Source organism: Ambystoma mexicanum, chromosome 5q (assembly GCF_040938575.1).
Source record: "Ambystoma mexicanum isolate Mex_15411 chromosome 5q, UKY_AmexF1_1, whole genome shotgun sequence".
Lineage (NCBI taxonomy): Eukaryota > Metazoa > Chordata > Amphibia > Caudata > Ambystomatidae > Ambystoma > Ambystoma mexicanum.
The window spans coordinates 928,462,906-928,478,743 of NC_090933.1; positions in this window are offsets into that span (position 1 = coordinate 928,462,906).

Consider the following 15,838-nt stretch of genomic DNA (forward strand, 5'->3'; position numbering starts at 1 on the left):
AGACACCTGACGAGGCCATGTCATACCTGGAACAACACATTCCGGCAGTGTAGAATGGAACCTGAAGTCAGAATCCTGTACGACCAAACATCAAATCAGAAACAGAACGACAGTGCACCAATACGATAGTCTATACAGCCATGACTCCGGAGAGGGAAATGGGCCAGCCAGTCCCCCTCACTTTGCAATGTTGCATATGGTTCACAGGGACACACCGCCCGATTGGGGGGATGGTGAGGGTGGTGGCGGGATGAGTTACAGGCCTTTTGCCTTGTCAGGACTGGTTTCTCGATGCTACACATACTTGCACCCAGGAATGCAAACAAAGGATCCAGTCGGGGAGAAGTTACTACAGTTACCTGTTTTTGTTATAAAGTTGTCGGGGGGAATTCTGCCGGGGTCGGCCGGGCCGTCCGCAGACCTCCGGGCAGGGAGGCCCCAACTCCTCCCGTATATCCCAAAAGAGATAGAGTATGAGACACACGCAAGAAGCAAGGTGACTCTGCTGTTTATTAGACAAAACGGCAGGGATCGGTAAAGGATCGTACGCGTCCGTCCTGACACACACACAATCGTGGGGCTCGCAGGCCCTTTTTACCTTAGTATGACGCGCTACTTGCGTCACCTTAGAAAGTTTAGCAAAAAACCTATTTCCACTCTGGATTGGTTACTCGAGTGGTAGGGTTAGTATAGCATACATATAGAGAACGATGTTAGTGGTTGAGGGTTAGTCAGGTGATATACTTGGGCTGTCCCTTCAATTTGATACATGAAAATTGTTACATGAAGACCTCTGAGGATTGGTCAATGTTAATGGCGTCAGTGATAAGAGCCCCATGTTCTGATTGGTCCGCTCGCGAGCCCCCCAGTCTGAGACTATCGCTGTTCTCAGCTCGCGGTGCACCTGTCATTTGCAACAATGTTTTACTATGGGTAGGTGTAAACAATGTGAGGATTTATTCATATGTTGGGAGGTCGACTACTCCCACTGCTGCAGATGTCCAATGAGTCTTTTAATTGTATCTGCCTGTGTCTTGAAACGTGGGATTCAGACGTCTCCTTCCTCCTGGGCTTGGCATCCTGTCAGGTTTGGCTTTGTCACGTGAGGTGGGACCGTGTTTGAGGCAAAATTCAGCACAATTAATATTGTTTTTCCCACTGTGTGCCTGGTTTATCTTGCAGGTGCGACCTTGGCGTTGGCTTGCGGCGTGCGAGATTGCAACATCGTGCCCTTGGCGGTGTGCTTTCGCCGGGCTCATTCTGCAGGGTCAGCAACCGAGCTCTTGCTCACTCAATGTTCATGGAAGCTTTTGCTTGTGGCCTACTTGGGCCTGGTGCATAGGTGGAACCGTTTGATGCAGAGCGTTTTAGGTTACGGTATCATATTGCTCTATCCTCAGTATCGTGTCTCCGGTATATTCTTCATTATGGTACATGGTTCTTAGAAGAAGCGTGAGCAAGCCTTTTTAGATAAGTTCATTATGCGTCTTGCGTTTCTGCATTTTGAGAGCCTATGTGGAAAATAATAAAGATGCACGTCCGTGGGTATGTCTGTCGCCTACGTCATAGCACTGAGTATATTCTTCGTGTGGATTGGTGTGGGAGTGTCCGGTGTGCATGTTTGCACAGGTGTGCTAACCGTTGGCTAGGTCGTCATGGCATCTCTAACGACGTGTAGGTTTTAGTCGAGTTGATCCATGCCGCAGGTGTCGGCATGGACAGGGCGGGCTGCTGGGCAGGTAGGTGGGCACATCCGTATGTTCTTGTACCAGGGTATTTGGTTGTCTGGTAGGTAGGCAAACTCCTCTCGTGGCGGGTGTCTAGGCCGTGATCCTCTAGGCCAAGCGCGAGAGGGGGAGGGCGGGAGCCTGTTCTTCCATTCTCCCACTTCAGTCCCCCCTCTGGTCGACTTGTCGACCACAAACATATCCTTTTCTTTATCTCCTCTTACTCTCCATATTTTAGTTATTCATCCCAAATGTCCATAGTGGTTAACATGGTCTTCAAATGACCAATACATATATGCACAGGTTCCTCCAGGAGTGCAGTATACCCATTTTCCTATGTAGCTCCTTGGGTTTCTTGGGTTTTCGAGCTTCACAGATGGTGGGTCCAGGTGGTTGGTGATGATCTGGTTGCGCAACTTCTCTCTCTCTTTTATGATTGTGCCTGTGTGTTTGCCGTCATCTGTTGGCATCAAGAGGTGCATACCAACCATTTCGATCATCTCGTCTGTGGTGCGTACCTTCCGGGCCTTCCAAAATCTTATTATGATCAGTGTAGCTCCAGCCAAAATAGTACATCCAACTATAATCTTCAGTCCATCTGACAGCCAAGATGGCATCCATGACCATAATATTGAAAACCAGCTCTCATCCTTTTTCACACCTTTACTTTCATCCATCATTTTTGAGTGCATCTGGGCCAATTGTAAAACTGCTTCTGTCAGTGTACCATTGTCAGCATCGTTGGCAGGGATGAATGTGCAGCATGATTGTCCTATCTTAGCGCAAACTCCTCCTTCCATTGCTGTGAGGAGGTCCAGTACATATCTGTTCTGAAGCGCTACCATCCTCACAGCTCGCAGTTCCTCTTTTTATTGCGTTGAATCCATTCACTGTAGAGTTAATTGTCATCATTAGTTCCCACCTAGTTATCTGGAGCCATTTTGCGTTTGCGTAAGCCTGTAGTCCCGGATGTATTATTGAGGAGAAGAACATTGCTGCTCTGCTGAATAGTCTGTGTTCTGGCGGAATTGAAGTGAGTGCTGTTTCCGACCTTCCCCACAGGTAATTTCCTGTCAGAGGTTCTCCTTGTCTTTTCTTCCTATTCAGGACGGTGTTGTTGCCGTTGTTCCTGTTCTCTTGCCCCTTCTGAAGCTGTGCAGATCTCTTCTTCCTCTTGTTTCCTTCATCCATTTTGGGGAAATTCGCCATATTCACATGTTTCTGGGGCACCACTAGTGATGGTACATTAACGTGTACTATTGTGCATACACCATTCCACAGAGGGGGCAGTGTGTGGTATGCCTTGTCTCCACAGGCCCAGTAATGGTCCATTACTACTGCTGTTCCTGCTCCCCCCTCAGGTAACTCCATCACGCTTTCACAGTTGGTGTTGTATCCTACGTCCACGTCTCCTTTATGTTGGTAGCATACCTTAGGCGCAGTTAGCGGCAGTATTGTTATTGGGTCTTCATCCTTCTCCATCCACGTGAGCATGGGTACGTACTTGACCCAAGTCATCCAACATCTATGGTTGTGTCCATCAATAGTTGAAATATTTTCTCTTGTTACCATGTTGCTGCCAACCACTCCTATGTCCCATTTGTTGTTCATGTACACCTTCCCTGTTATTATCACCAATGGTCTTTCCCAACATCCGTTTTTACCAGGGACTTCAGTGGCGTACCAATCACATGGTAGGTACTGCAGTGTTACTTTCTTTGTTTCTCCTTTTTCAGGACCACTTGTTATGTATTTGAATCCTTCAGCATGTAAACTGCTCTTGTGGTAACTCAAATAAGTCTTGAGGAAGTTGTTTTCATATGGATATGTATCTCGTGTTTTCCACACCAGATGCACCACTGTCCCTTGAAATCTTCCTTTCGTCTGGAACAGTGCCAGGTATATTATACATCGTGCTATTTATTCATCTATCTCCGTGGCAACAAATGTTCGAGAAGCGCTCATGGCGTATGGAATTAATGAGCAAACGTAGCAGCTGTCTTCTGTTGTCTGTTTACCTATGTGGGTCATGTGTTGGTACCATATGTTGTTTGAGATGTGTGCTGAATCTTGTATGTAGTTGTCAATACCTTTATTATCTGAGTATGTGCTGCGTTTAACTCTATTTTCCTTGTGTGGGATTTTACTAGTACCACCTGACGTAACACCTGTTGCAGCTGGGGGTGGGGGTGTATTAGGTTTGGGTACAGCAATAATATCAATAGCATAGCTGTACTGCCATACGGAGGCAGCCAAGAACCCGGTGATCATTAAAATCCCCATCAATTTTATTACAGATGCTAATTTCACCGGCATTTTGCTCTTACCTTGCTGCAGTCCGGCAGCTTATTCTTGCGACGTTACAGTTGCCCACCTGAAAATTCTTAATATGCTTGTTATTAGTGTTAGTTGTCGTTTTTAAGCTCTCCCTATCAAGTAGTCATTCAGTGCCCAGGCGAAGAGCTGTTCCCACGCCAATCTAAGCGATCTATCTCTTAGGGCAGGCAAGTATGGTTGGAGGTGGGGCATTGAATGTTCTATGGCCAAGAGGAATGCTGTGTAGTAGACACGTACCCTCCTTCTTTTCAGGTACGTTGGCCGTTTTATTTCATATACAAATTGGTGTGACAATTCTTCCAGGTAATTATCGTCTGAGGGTACCATCTACTCCTGGGCAGTGAATTGGTTAGTTATCTACTTTCTTAGTAGTACAATAATACGCTGTACCTGCATGTGCGAGAGAAAAGAAAGAGAACATTCAGGTGTTTACATGTGTATATGTGCAAGACAATGTCCTTCAGTTCAGTTATTACTACAGTGGGTAGGGGGTCAATGGGCAGAGGGTTTGGGGCTCAACTGGCGGAAGTCTCTTTACTCTTTGATCGTGTAACCATGGGGTGGGCGGTATGGGGATCACCCCTTTCTTGTCTAGTAGTTGTCTCTGGGGAATCTGGGGGGTGGCAGGGTATGGGGACACTTAGGCCGTTAGTTGCGGTAGAAGTCTCTTCCTCCGTTGGTGATGCTGTTGTTGTTCTTTCAGTGGCCCTGTCGGTGGCGCTGGGGCGGGTCTGGAGTTTGTAGATCTTTACGTCGTGTAGGTGGTTCCAGGCACGTTTGTCCTGTAGCTTTACTGCTCTCGTTGATACCTCCTCTACCAGATGGGGGCCAGTGAAGCGTGGGCTGTTCCACTTTCTGTTGAAATTGCGAAGTAGTACGTGGTCAACTTTAGCAACTTTGCACAGTCTTTCCTTTTCCAATTCTTTATCCGCGTCTTCTTGTTGATCGCTGTTAGACCCGCCCCGCGTGCGCTCGAGCTGTTGAGACACAAACACTACACTAGTAATCAAAGAAGACACATATTGGTACATTTCATCACCAAGGACATTTGCAGTACTCTCGTGGTCGGTAAATGCTCTTGATGTTGGCGTTAGGGGAAGGCGCATTTGACGTCCGGTAACCACCTCGTGAGGGGTAAGGTGGTGGTCGGAACCCGGTCTATTCCTTAGCTCAAATAGGGCTAATGGAAGGCAATACAACCAACTCTTCTTTGTTGTTTGCTGTATTTTTGCAATTGCCTCCTTTAATAGGCCATTCAGGCGTTCACATTTACCGTTGGCCTGTGGGTGGTATGCACATGCAAATTTATGCTTGATGTTCAGTAAGGATGTGATGTGCTGGAACATTTCGTTTGCGAAATGTGGGCCATTATCTGACCGCAGTACCTCGCACACTCCCCACCTGGGGAAGACCTCCCTCACTAGGAATTTAGCTGCTCTGAATGCATCTGGGTGTGAACAGGGCCCTGCTTCAATCCACCTCGAGAATGGGCATACTACTACAATCATATACCTATTTCCTTGACATACGTTGATCATATTAACATAGTCAATATGGAGATGTCGGAAGGGTCCCTCTGGCCGGGGTATAGTACCTCTTATCACCTTCAGAGTGTGACCGGCCGTAAACTGTTGACATGTGAGACAATTGCTGATAAAATTTGACACATGAGAATTTAACTCGGGGCAGAACCAGTCTTCCCTAATTCGTGCTGCAATTACTTCCTTGCCTGTGTGGGCTGGGTTGTGTAGTTGGCTCAGGGCGATGTTCAATAGTGCCAGTGGTATTACAATCTTCCCAGTGTCACTCTGGCGCCACAGTGCGTCAGTTGGTGACATTGTGCATCCTCTTTTTACCCATATTTCTTTTTCGGCCATTGGTGCAGCCGCTTGTAGCTCCATTATCTGTGTGGCTGGGAGATGGGTGTACCCTTCTCTTATCAACATCTCCTTAGCCATTCCCCTCCCTCTCCCTCTCTCTGACTCTGGGGGGTTCCATATCTCACCAAAATATGCAGCATACTTCGCATGTGCGTCTGCTGCTGCATTCCCTTTTGAAATGTGGTCTTCACCATTGGTGTGTGCGGTGCATTTGACCAAAACTAATTCTTGGGGGTCATTTATTGCTTCAATTAGTTCAGCCAATAGGAGGGCATGTTGCACTGGAGTGCCATCAGCTCTCCTAAACCCTCTTCTTCTCCATTTCGACAGCCCTGAGTGGACAGTGGACGTAACATATGCGCTGTCGGAATATATGGTCACTCGTTTGTCAAAGCTTTCCTTCAACGCCAAAATTAGTGTAATTAATTCTGCTGCTTGAGCGGAATAATGCTGTGGTAGTTGTACACATTTCATTGCCACACACACCGGTACCTCCATCATTTTTACCACTGCTGCCCCAGTCCTCCTTATACCATCCCTTTGGTCGATAGTTGATGACCCATCAATGAACAGGAGCTCACCTCCCTCTAGTGCGTTTTCTTCAATCTTTCTAGTACATGAGTACATTTCAGTTATTTGCGTACAATCGTGGGCATAATCTCCTTCCTCAAGTACTTCTGCTAGGAACCTTGCAGGGTTGACCGTGCTACATCTAACAATTGATAGTTCAGCTCTGGATAAGATGATCTCAAAACCTGATGCCCTTTGCGTGGTTAGGGTGGACTTAGGTTTATTCAATATTGCAAATAGTGCATGTTCCACAAACAGTGTAGTTGGGCACCCCATGGTGATTGCTGATGCTTTTTCTACCGCAAAAGCAGCTGCGGCGAGACCTTGTTCGCAAGGGAAATGACCTAACATCACAGGATCTAAGTGGCCACTGTAAAATGCTACTGGTTTGTAGCCCATGCTTGTTTTTTGAGCCAACACTGCTTTCATTACTGCTGAGTCGCAATGTGAAAATATAAAGAATTGTCGCTCATAGTCTGGGGTTGCCAGTACCGGAGCAGTTGATATCACATCTTTCAGTTCATCAAAAGCTTCTTTCATTTCCATTGTCCACCCCAACTTTTTCTCCCCTTTATTAGCTTCCTTTAACGCCTCAAGCAGGGGTCCTATGTATGAGCTGTAATCAAATACCCATGCTCTACAGTAGTTGCACAGACCCAGGAACTGCTGCAGTTCCCTCACTGTTTGTGGCACTGGCGTTTTTGAAATGGCCTGTGCTCTTTGTGGTGCAATCTTTCTTCCATGTTGGGATATGAGCTGACCAATGTAAAGTACCTGTTCTTGACAGTACTGTAACCTTTCCATGTCTACCTTGTAACCTTTTTCAGCCAATATTGTCAGCATCTTTAATGAGTCCTCTCTGCATGTTCTTTCGTTTGTACTGCAAATTATTATGTCGTCGACATACTGCAACACTGTGCTTTCCACTTCAATGTTACCCAAATCCATCTGTATTACTCTGTTGAATATTGAGGGTGATTCGCAGTACCCTTGTGGCAATCTGGTGTGTTTCCACTTTGTGTTTCTGTAAGTGAAGCTTGTCAGATCTTGTGAGTCTGGGTGCAATGGTATTGAGAAAAAAGCATTTTTAAGGTCGATCACTGTAAATCGTGATGCTTCTGCTGGAATGCCACACAATATTGTGGCCGGGTTTGCGGCTATGGGGTATTCTGCTTCTACTATGTTGTTCAAGGGCCTGAGATCCTGTATGAAGCGCCAAGACCCCCCTCTAGCCTTGCGCACTGGGTATACAGCCGTGTTACATGGTGATTCTGAGGGGACCAATATGCCATTATCTATAAGGGCCGTTATGGTTTCATATATGCCCTCATCTGCCTCTTTTGATAGTGGGTACTGTTTCACTCTGGGGAGTATTGCACCTTTTTTCAATTTTATCCTTACCCCCCCTATACTTTTTATGCACCCCACGTCATAGGGGCTAGTAGTCCATAATGATGTGGGTACTTTTGTCATATCCTCCTCAAAGAAGGGAACTGGGGTGGATGTGGGTGCCTCAAGTGCCATTGCCATTTTCTGTGCCACTTGTTTGTACGCCACTCTTAGCCATATTTCCACACTCATCATAAACACCATTTCACCTTCCTCCTTTTCTTCTGAGAACAGCTCATCATCTGACACCTGGGTGAGTCTACATCCTTCTGCTAGTGCTATCACTGCCCTCCATGCTCTTCCTTCTCTGTCTTGGGCATGTACAGCAATGTAATCAGCTGTTGCTATAATGCTCTCAATGTCCACTGGAACCACCTTTCCTTCTGGTTCATTGACTGGTGTTTCTGGTTGAACAAATAGGCTGCTGGCCTCCTCCAGATCTTTCCCTCTATCCCTGGCATCCATGCAAATGCCATGTCTGTCCCGTACTGGAAGAGTTCGCCATCTACTGGCTCAGCCCTAATCGCTGTCTGTCCGCAGTATGCTTGCATAATCTGTCGTGCTGTGAGCATGTTAATTCCTGGAGTAGGGCAAATTATGCCGTACTCCGTAAAGGAGATCGTCATATTCAACCTGTTCATGATGTCTCTCCCCAGTATATTTACAGGTGAGGCACTATAATATAAAAGTGGGACTGACATGTCATAATCTCCTATAGATAAGGGAATGTTATCAGTAAAAGGAACCAACCCTCTAGCCCCAGAGAATCCTTGGGTGTTCATGGCTTCGCCCGACATCTTAAATTTACCTTCCCTTATGCAAGACCGGGTCGCCCCGGTGTCAACAAGGAATGATAATTTTTTGTCACCTATCGTTACCTCTATGCGTGGTTCCTCCGCACTATTAGGTGTTACCGACAGGATGGGACACACCAAGGCCGTCTGTGGGCTGTCCTATTGAGGGTACAACGATTGACCATTTCCTGTGTAAGGGTTGTGTCCCAGGACCGTCACCCTACCCAGTTGTGTTTGTTGTGCTTGGGGTTGTTGTGTTATCGCTACCTGTTGTTGTGACAGTGAATATGTCTGTGGCTGTTGTTGTGTTATTAGTTGTTGCTGTTCATTTCCCTGTTGCAACGTCTGCTGTTGCTGTATGCCCTGCTGTTCCTGTGTGGGCCTTGGTTGTCCCTGTTCGCTCCATGATGGTGTACCTGGTCTTACTCTACACGTGCGTGACATGTGCCCTACTAATCCACAACTCCAACACACCGGTGGTTCCCTACTCTGCCATGGAAAGCTTCCTGTGTTGTCCTGGTATACTGGTTGCCCGGTGGGGTAGGAATTTCTAAGTCCTCCCACCTGCTGTTGTGTGTTATATCCGTATCCTCTCCCTCTCATAATTCCTCCTCTTCCCCTGTTGTAATTATAATACCCAGCTCCTGGCATTGAGTATCCTCCTCCCATGTTGGTCGTGTATGGTTGGAGTGGCGGCACCTGTTGAGTTATTGTCTGTGAGGGTGGTATTTGGGAGGGATCTTGTGCAGCCACTACTTGTGTGGGGCTTTGGGTCATTGTTGTAGGTGCAGTTATTAGTGCCCCTTCCATTGTGTATTTAGTACGTTTTTTCTGCACTAGTTTAGCCTCTTCCGTTTTCCTGTCCTCTTCCTTTTGTTTCATTTTTCCTTGCCATGCCCTACAATGATGCACTATTGTCAGTTGTATTTCTGGCCATGCTTTTGCTTCCATTCCCACTACTTTCTTCAGTTGTTTCTGAACTCCTTCTGGGAGCCCTTGTACTAGTATATGATAAAATATTGCTGGTGTTTTGTCCCATTGTTCTCTAGTTTCCATGCGCCACTTCTCTTGGATTTCCTGGATATAATCAACAGGATCTTCGTTCTCACGCATCTTGCGTGAGGTAATTGCTCCTATGTCTGATGTGTCTGGGTACTGTACCCTTAATGCCTGCCATAGTGCATGTCTGCAGTTTGCGAATGGTGCCCCATCATGCGATGTGTTTGCTATTGTTACCCCAGGGAATCCCGCTCTCTTCCAAATGTCATCCGCTGCATCCCCTAATATCGATATTAGAAGGCCCTTTACATCTCCCACTGCCAGTTTCTGTCCTGCGGTGTGTTTTTCCATTTCATATATCCATTTACCCGCACCTCCACTTAATGATGGGAGCCTGCACTTTATATTCTCTTTGTCTGTATGCTTCCAAGGGACGTACTGTGGTCTAACTCCTCCCCTCTCCAGAAGTGGCATTAAGTTGTGTCTCGTTTTACCCCTTGGGTTCCATAAAATCGAGTCCTCACACCCCTCCTCTTCTTCCCTCTCTCCTACATCGTCAATTTCGTCCGTATTTCCCCTGCTCGTAACTCTTTCTTCTCCATCTTTTCCCCTTCTTCCATCATTTCCTGTATTTAATGTGGGCGTGTGTATTCGTCCTTCCTGCCTGCGTCTAGGGAGGTCTCTAAGCCGACATGCATAGGGTGTCAGTTCGTTTGTGAAGGGCGCAAGTTTTATTGTACGTAATGAGCGTGAGGTGGTTGAGCATGTAGGGTGGGATGGGAAAGGGTGTGATGGTGACGGTGTGGCTTCATGTGTCTGTCTTTCCGCTATTCCTTGCTCTTCCTCCTCACTTCTCTCCAGTTCATCCTTTCTCCTACAGATCCATGGTGAGTCTGTATTGGTCCGGGTGGTGTATAGTTTATCTAGGCTTTCCCTTTCACTGTTTCTTCCTCCCTTCTCCATTCCTTCTTCTTCCTCACTACAAAAGTCATTCATAAACGGCACCCCCCACTCTGTCTTTTTCCCCTTGATTGTTACTGTTTTTAAGTTTATTAGGTCCGGTTCTCCCTTTTCTCCTTTATCAACCGCTCCCCTTTGCGCTGATGTTGTTGCTACTTCTGTGTCTCTATATACATCCCCCCTTATTTCACTCTCCCTTCTCCTATCTTCTCTTTCCCCTTCATTTCTCTCATCCATCTCTCTACCAATTTCCTCCCTTTTCCTTTTTAATTCCTCCATTACTTCACTACTCATCTTTTCCAATATCCTTTCATCCTCTTTCTTCCTTTCCCATCTCACCCTCTCCCTTTCTAATATACTCTCTATCACCCTCCCTTCTTCGTATTTCTTAGTCGTTTCTGATAGTAATCTCTTCTTCCAAATTGCCATTTCTTTTTCTTTCTCTTCTTCTTCCCTTTTCCTCTCTCGTAGCACTGCTCTTGATACCCTTTCTGCTGCTGCTTTTACCCTTTCATCTTCTCTCCTTTGCTCCTCAGTTCGTTCCCTTATTTTTTCCAATTCGTTCTTACCTTCTTTCCTTTCCCTCGCTCTCTCTCTTTCCTCCCTCTCGAGCTGTTTGATCAGTTCATTCTGCTCATCCCTTAACTCTGCTAGTCGTTCCTCCAAAATCTCTTCCTTTTGACATAACAGCTCTTCCCCTCTCATTCCACTCTCCCTGGTATTATCCTCGTCTGTTTTCCTTACTACCTCCTTCTCTTCTCCTGTTAATGAACCTCATAATTTTAATAGTATCTGCGCAGCTACCCACTCATTATGTCCTATTTCTACAGTTTGTTCTTCTCCAGTCCTCTCCTCCCCTGCTGGCATCTTCCTATGAGCCACATATGGTGGCGGGCTGTATGCCGGGTTCGAGTACCCCTCAGCCGCCCTTAACTGTCCTCTTTCTATTTCTCCTAATTCTCTTAAAGGGTACAACCCCCCTCCCTCTGTTTTCACTACCTTTGCTAGGGGTATATCGTTGCTCTGTTCCTTTTTTATTTCATTTTCTTTTGAGTTATTATTCTTTTCTCCTCCCTCTTGTCCGTTCCCCGTGTTCTTTGGGTCTTCACTCCCCTTTTTCCCATTCTCTCCTTCCTCCTTAATCTCTTTGTCTTCCGGTATTTCCCCCACAGTGAACATTCCATTTGGTCCTGGTCGGGACCCCTGGAACATCCTCCATAAGTTAAACACCTCCACGTGGTTTGTCAACTTCTTCCCTTTGTATGTATTATGCAAATGGTTTAATAGTGAATGTTGGGTATATGGATCGAAGCTACCATTAGGCGGCCATGGTGTTATCATTTTGTTGTCCGTCCCCTGTGTCCATTCTATGCTATACTTGATCAGTTTCTCCCTATGGGGTGACAGTGTTGTACATAGGTGTTGTAGTGGGGTAGTGAGGGTGTTCCCCCACCCTCCCGATCCTGTCCCGTGTGACATAGTATCGCTCCACTTGTTACCCTTCCCCTATTTGGTAGCGGTTATCTCACTAGCAGTTTACAATATACAGCCTTATATCTTTACCTGGCCCCGTAAGTTTGGGGACTTGCGATAGTCCGCTAAGGAAAATTATTAAAATATAGTATTTACATTTGTATATTTTCTTCTGTCTTTCTTCCTTTACACAACACCCTTACGGCCCCCTGCGGCCGAGGCGCACGTAGCCCCCTGCAGCTGCGTACCCCTTGTGACGTTCTTATACAGTCGTCCTATTTTCACTTGCTCCTCCTCCTTCTTCTACACTTGCCGTGGCCGGCGTTCTCCGTGCATCGCCACGTCCCCCGTTTCACCTTTCCTCGATCAACTCATTACCGTTTATCTCCGTTTCCACTCCCTTACCACAGTTCTCTTCCCCACCACTCTCAGAAAGAAAGATGCCTTGTGCTCGGGATATCCTATGAAAGCCCTACTGGTGACGTCACCGATCTCTTCGAACTACTGGTAAGTTCTTCATATCTTCAATCTACCCCCGTTAATCCTCACAGCTGTCTTCCTGTCACTCCTGGAACAAGGTAATCAATAATATAATCGGACTGCGCACGCTGCGTCGCCTCGCGTGTGATACGCCCCTCGACAGGAGGGCTTAACCAGCCAATTATCTTCCGTATTGGGCAACTAACTAGCTACCGTCTACAGGGAAACGTCATCTACCTATCGAGTTTCTTGCTCGAACAATAGGGATCCTCATCTACTCATTGATCAATAAATGCCAAATCGTAGGAAACCACACACACACACCCTTACACGTAGTCGCGACCTAGGCCAATCAGTGTCTACGAGCGGCCGCACGTGATGTTTTTGTGCTCCACCTCCCTTTCTCACGTAACGTAGCCGACTGCTCTCGCACTCGTTCGGCTACCATTCATTTCATTACCTACACTAAATTGTCAAACCTTCGCCGCGCACCTGTGCAACACCTCCCACCTCCCGTATTTAATTCCTCCCTCACAATTTCACATTGCTTGTTGTGCGTGGCATGCTCACCAAGTTCTCTTGATGCGGGGCCGCTCGACTGCGTGCACCCCTCCAAGCGGCTCGCCACCTCCCCTCGTCTGGACCACGTCTGGACACTCGCCAACCGCGGGCGGGATACTTCTCAACCGGCTCCCGAAGGCCAATATCCGGATTGCGCTGTCCGGTCTTCTCGCAGTTCCGCGATGGTCCTGTAGTCCTCAGAAGGGGGCAACGGCAGAGGGGGCCGCGCCGTCGGGCCTCCTCGCAACGGGATTACCTGGAAAAAAATAAAAATAAAAAAGTAGATCTTAAACAGATCTCAGCAGTGCCTCCAACTTGTCGGGGGGGAATTCTGCCGGGGTCGGCCGGGCCGTCCGCAGACCTCCGGGCAGGGAGGCCACAACTCCTCCCGTATATCCCAAAAGAGATAGAGTATAAGACACACGCAAGAAGCAAGGTGACTCTGCTGTTTATTAGACAAAATGGCAGGGATGGGTCAAGGATCGTACACGTCCGTCCTGACACACACACAATCGTGGGGCTCGCAGGCCCTTTTTACCTTAGTATGACGCGCTACTTGCGTCACCTTAGAAAGTTTAGCAAAAAACCTTTTTCCACTCTGGATTGGTTACTCGAGTGGTAGGGTTAGTATAGCATACATATAGAGAACGATGTTAGTGGTTGAGGGTTAGTCAGGTGATATACTTGGGCTGTCCCTTCAATTTGATACATGAAAATTGTTACATGAAGACCTCTGAGGATTGGTCAATGTTAATGGCGTCAGTGATAAGAGCCCCATGTTCTGATTGGTCCGCTCGCGAGCCCCCCAGTCTGAGACTATCGCTGTTCTCAGCTCGCGGTGCACCTGTCATTTGCAACAATGTTTTACTATGGGTAGGTGTAAACAATGTGAGGATTTATTCATATGTTGGGAGGTCGACTACTCCCACTGCTGCAGATGTCCAATGAGTCTTTTAATTGTATCTGCCTGTGTCTTGAAACGTGGGATTCAGGTGTCTCCTTCCTCCTGGGCTTGGCATCCTGTCAGGTTTGGCTTTGTCACGTGAGGTGGGACCGTGTTTGAGGCAAAATTCAGCACAATTAATATTGTTTTTCCCACTGTGTGCCTGGTTTATCTTGCAGGTGCGACCTTGGCGTTGGCTTGCAGCGTGCGAGATTGCAACATCGTGCCCTTGGCGGTGTGCTTTCGCCGGGCTCATTCTGCAGGGTCAGCAACCGAGCTTTTGCTCATTCAATGTTCATGGAAGCTTTTGCTTGCGGCCTACTTGGGCCTGGTGCATAGGTGGAACCGTTTGATGCAGAGCGCTTTAGGTTACGGTATCATATTGCTCTATCCTCAGTATCGTGTCTCCGTTATATTCTTCATTATGGTACATGGTTCTTAGAAGAAGCGTGAGCAAGCCTTTTTAGATAAGTTCATTATGCGTCTTGCGTTTCTGCATTTTGAGAGCCTATGTGGAAAATAATAAAGATGCACGTCCGTGGGTATGTCTGTCGCCTACGTCATAGCACTGAGTATATTCTTCGTGTGGATTGGTGTGGGAGTGTCCGGTGTGCATGTTTGCACAGGTGTGCTAACCGTTGGCTAGGTCGTCATGGCATCTCTAACGACGTGTAGGTTTTAGTCGAGTTGATCCATGCCGCAGGTGTCGGCATGGACAGGGCGGGCTGCTGGGTAGGTAGGTGGGCACATCCGTATGTTCTTGTACCAGGGTATTTGGTCGTCTGGTAGGTAGGCAAACTCCTCTCGTGGCGGGTGTCTAGGCCGTGATCCTCTAGGCCAAGCGCGAGAGGGGGAGGGCGGGAGCCTGTTCTTCCATTCTCCCACTTCAAAGTGAAAAAACTGGCACCAACAGAGGGGAAAGAAAGACGTTGCAAAACCACAAGTGCAAGAGCTGTACAAACAGTTATAACTAATGATGACTCAACAAATGAGCAAAGGTACTAGACTCCTGTCTTTGAATGTCAAGGGTCTAATCAACCCGATCAAAGCTAGGAAAATCCAAGCATCTGCTAACAGACATAAGATCGACATTCTCCTGCTACAGGAGACCCATGCCACTGAACGAATTACTGGCTCACTATTCCGCTCCTGGGGTCCACAAACATATGCGACAGATTACTTGTCACAATCAAGGGGGGTGCTAACTGTAATCCACTGCAGACTTGGATTCCAAGTGTCTAAAACCAGAGTAGACACGGAAGGCAGATATGTAATAATATGGGGATCAATGCAGGGACAAGAAGTAATCATCATCAATACTTATGGTCCCAACATAGACTCACTGGAATTTTACAAGCAAATAGTTGCATTAATAATGCCAACAGATGAAGCGAACGTGATATGGGGAGGCGATTTCAACATTATTCTCGACTCTTCAGGACGTCCACAACCCAGCGGGCAGATTCAAAGGCTGCATTAACCATCAAACAAGCCATGTCCATGCTGCCACTCTCAGATGTATAGAGGGAATTGCACCCCCTCACCAGGGACTACACATTTCATTCACACGTACACGGGTCGAGCTCCCCTATTGATTACTGGCTCTGTTCCACGGACTGCATTCCAGACACGAGAGAATGCACAATATTGCCCAGAACATTATCAGACCACTCCCCAATCATCCTGAAGATCCAGATAGGAGTACCTATACAGTCCCACTGCACA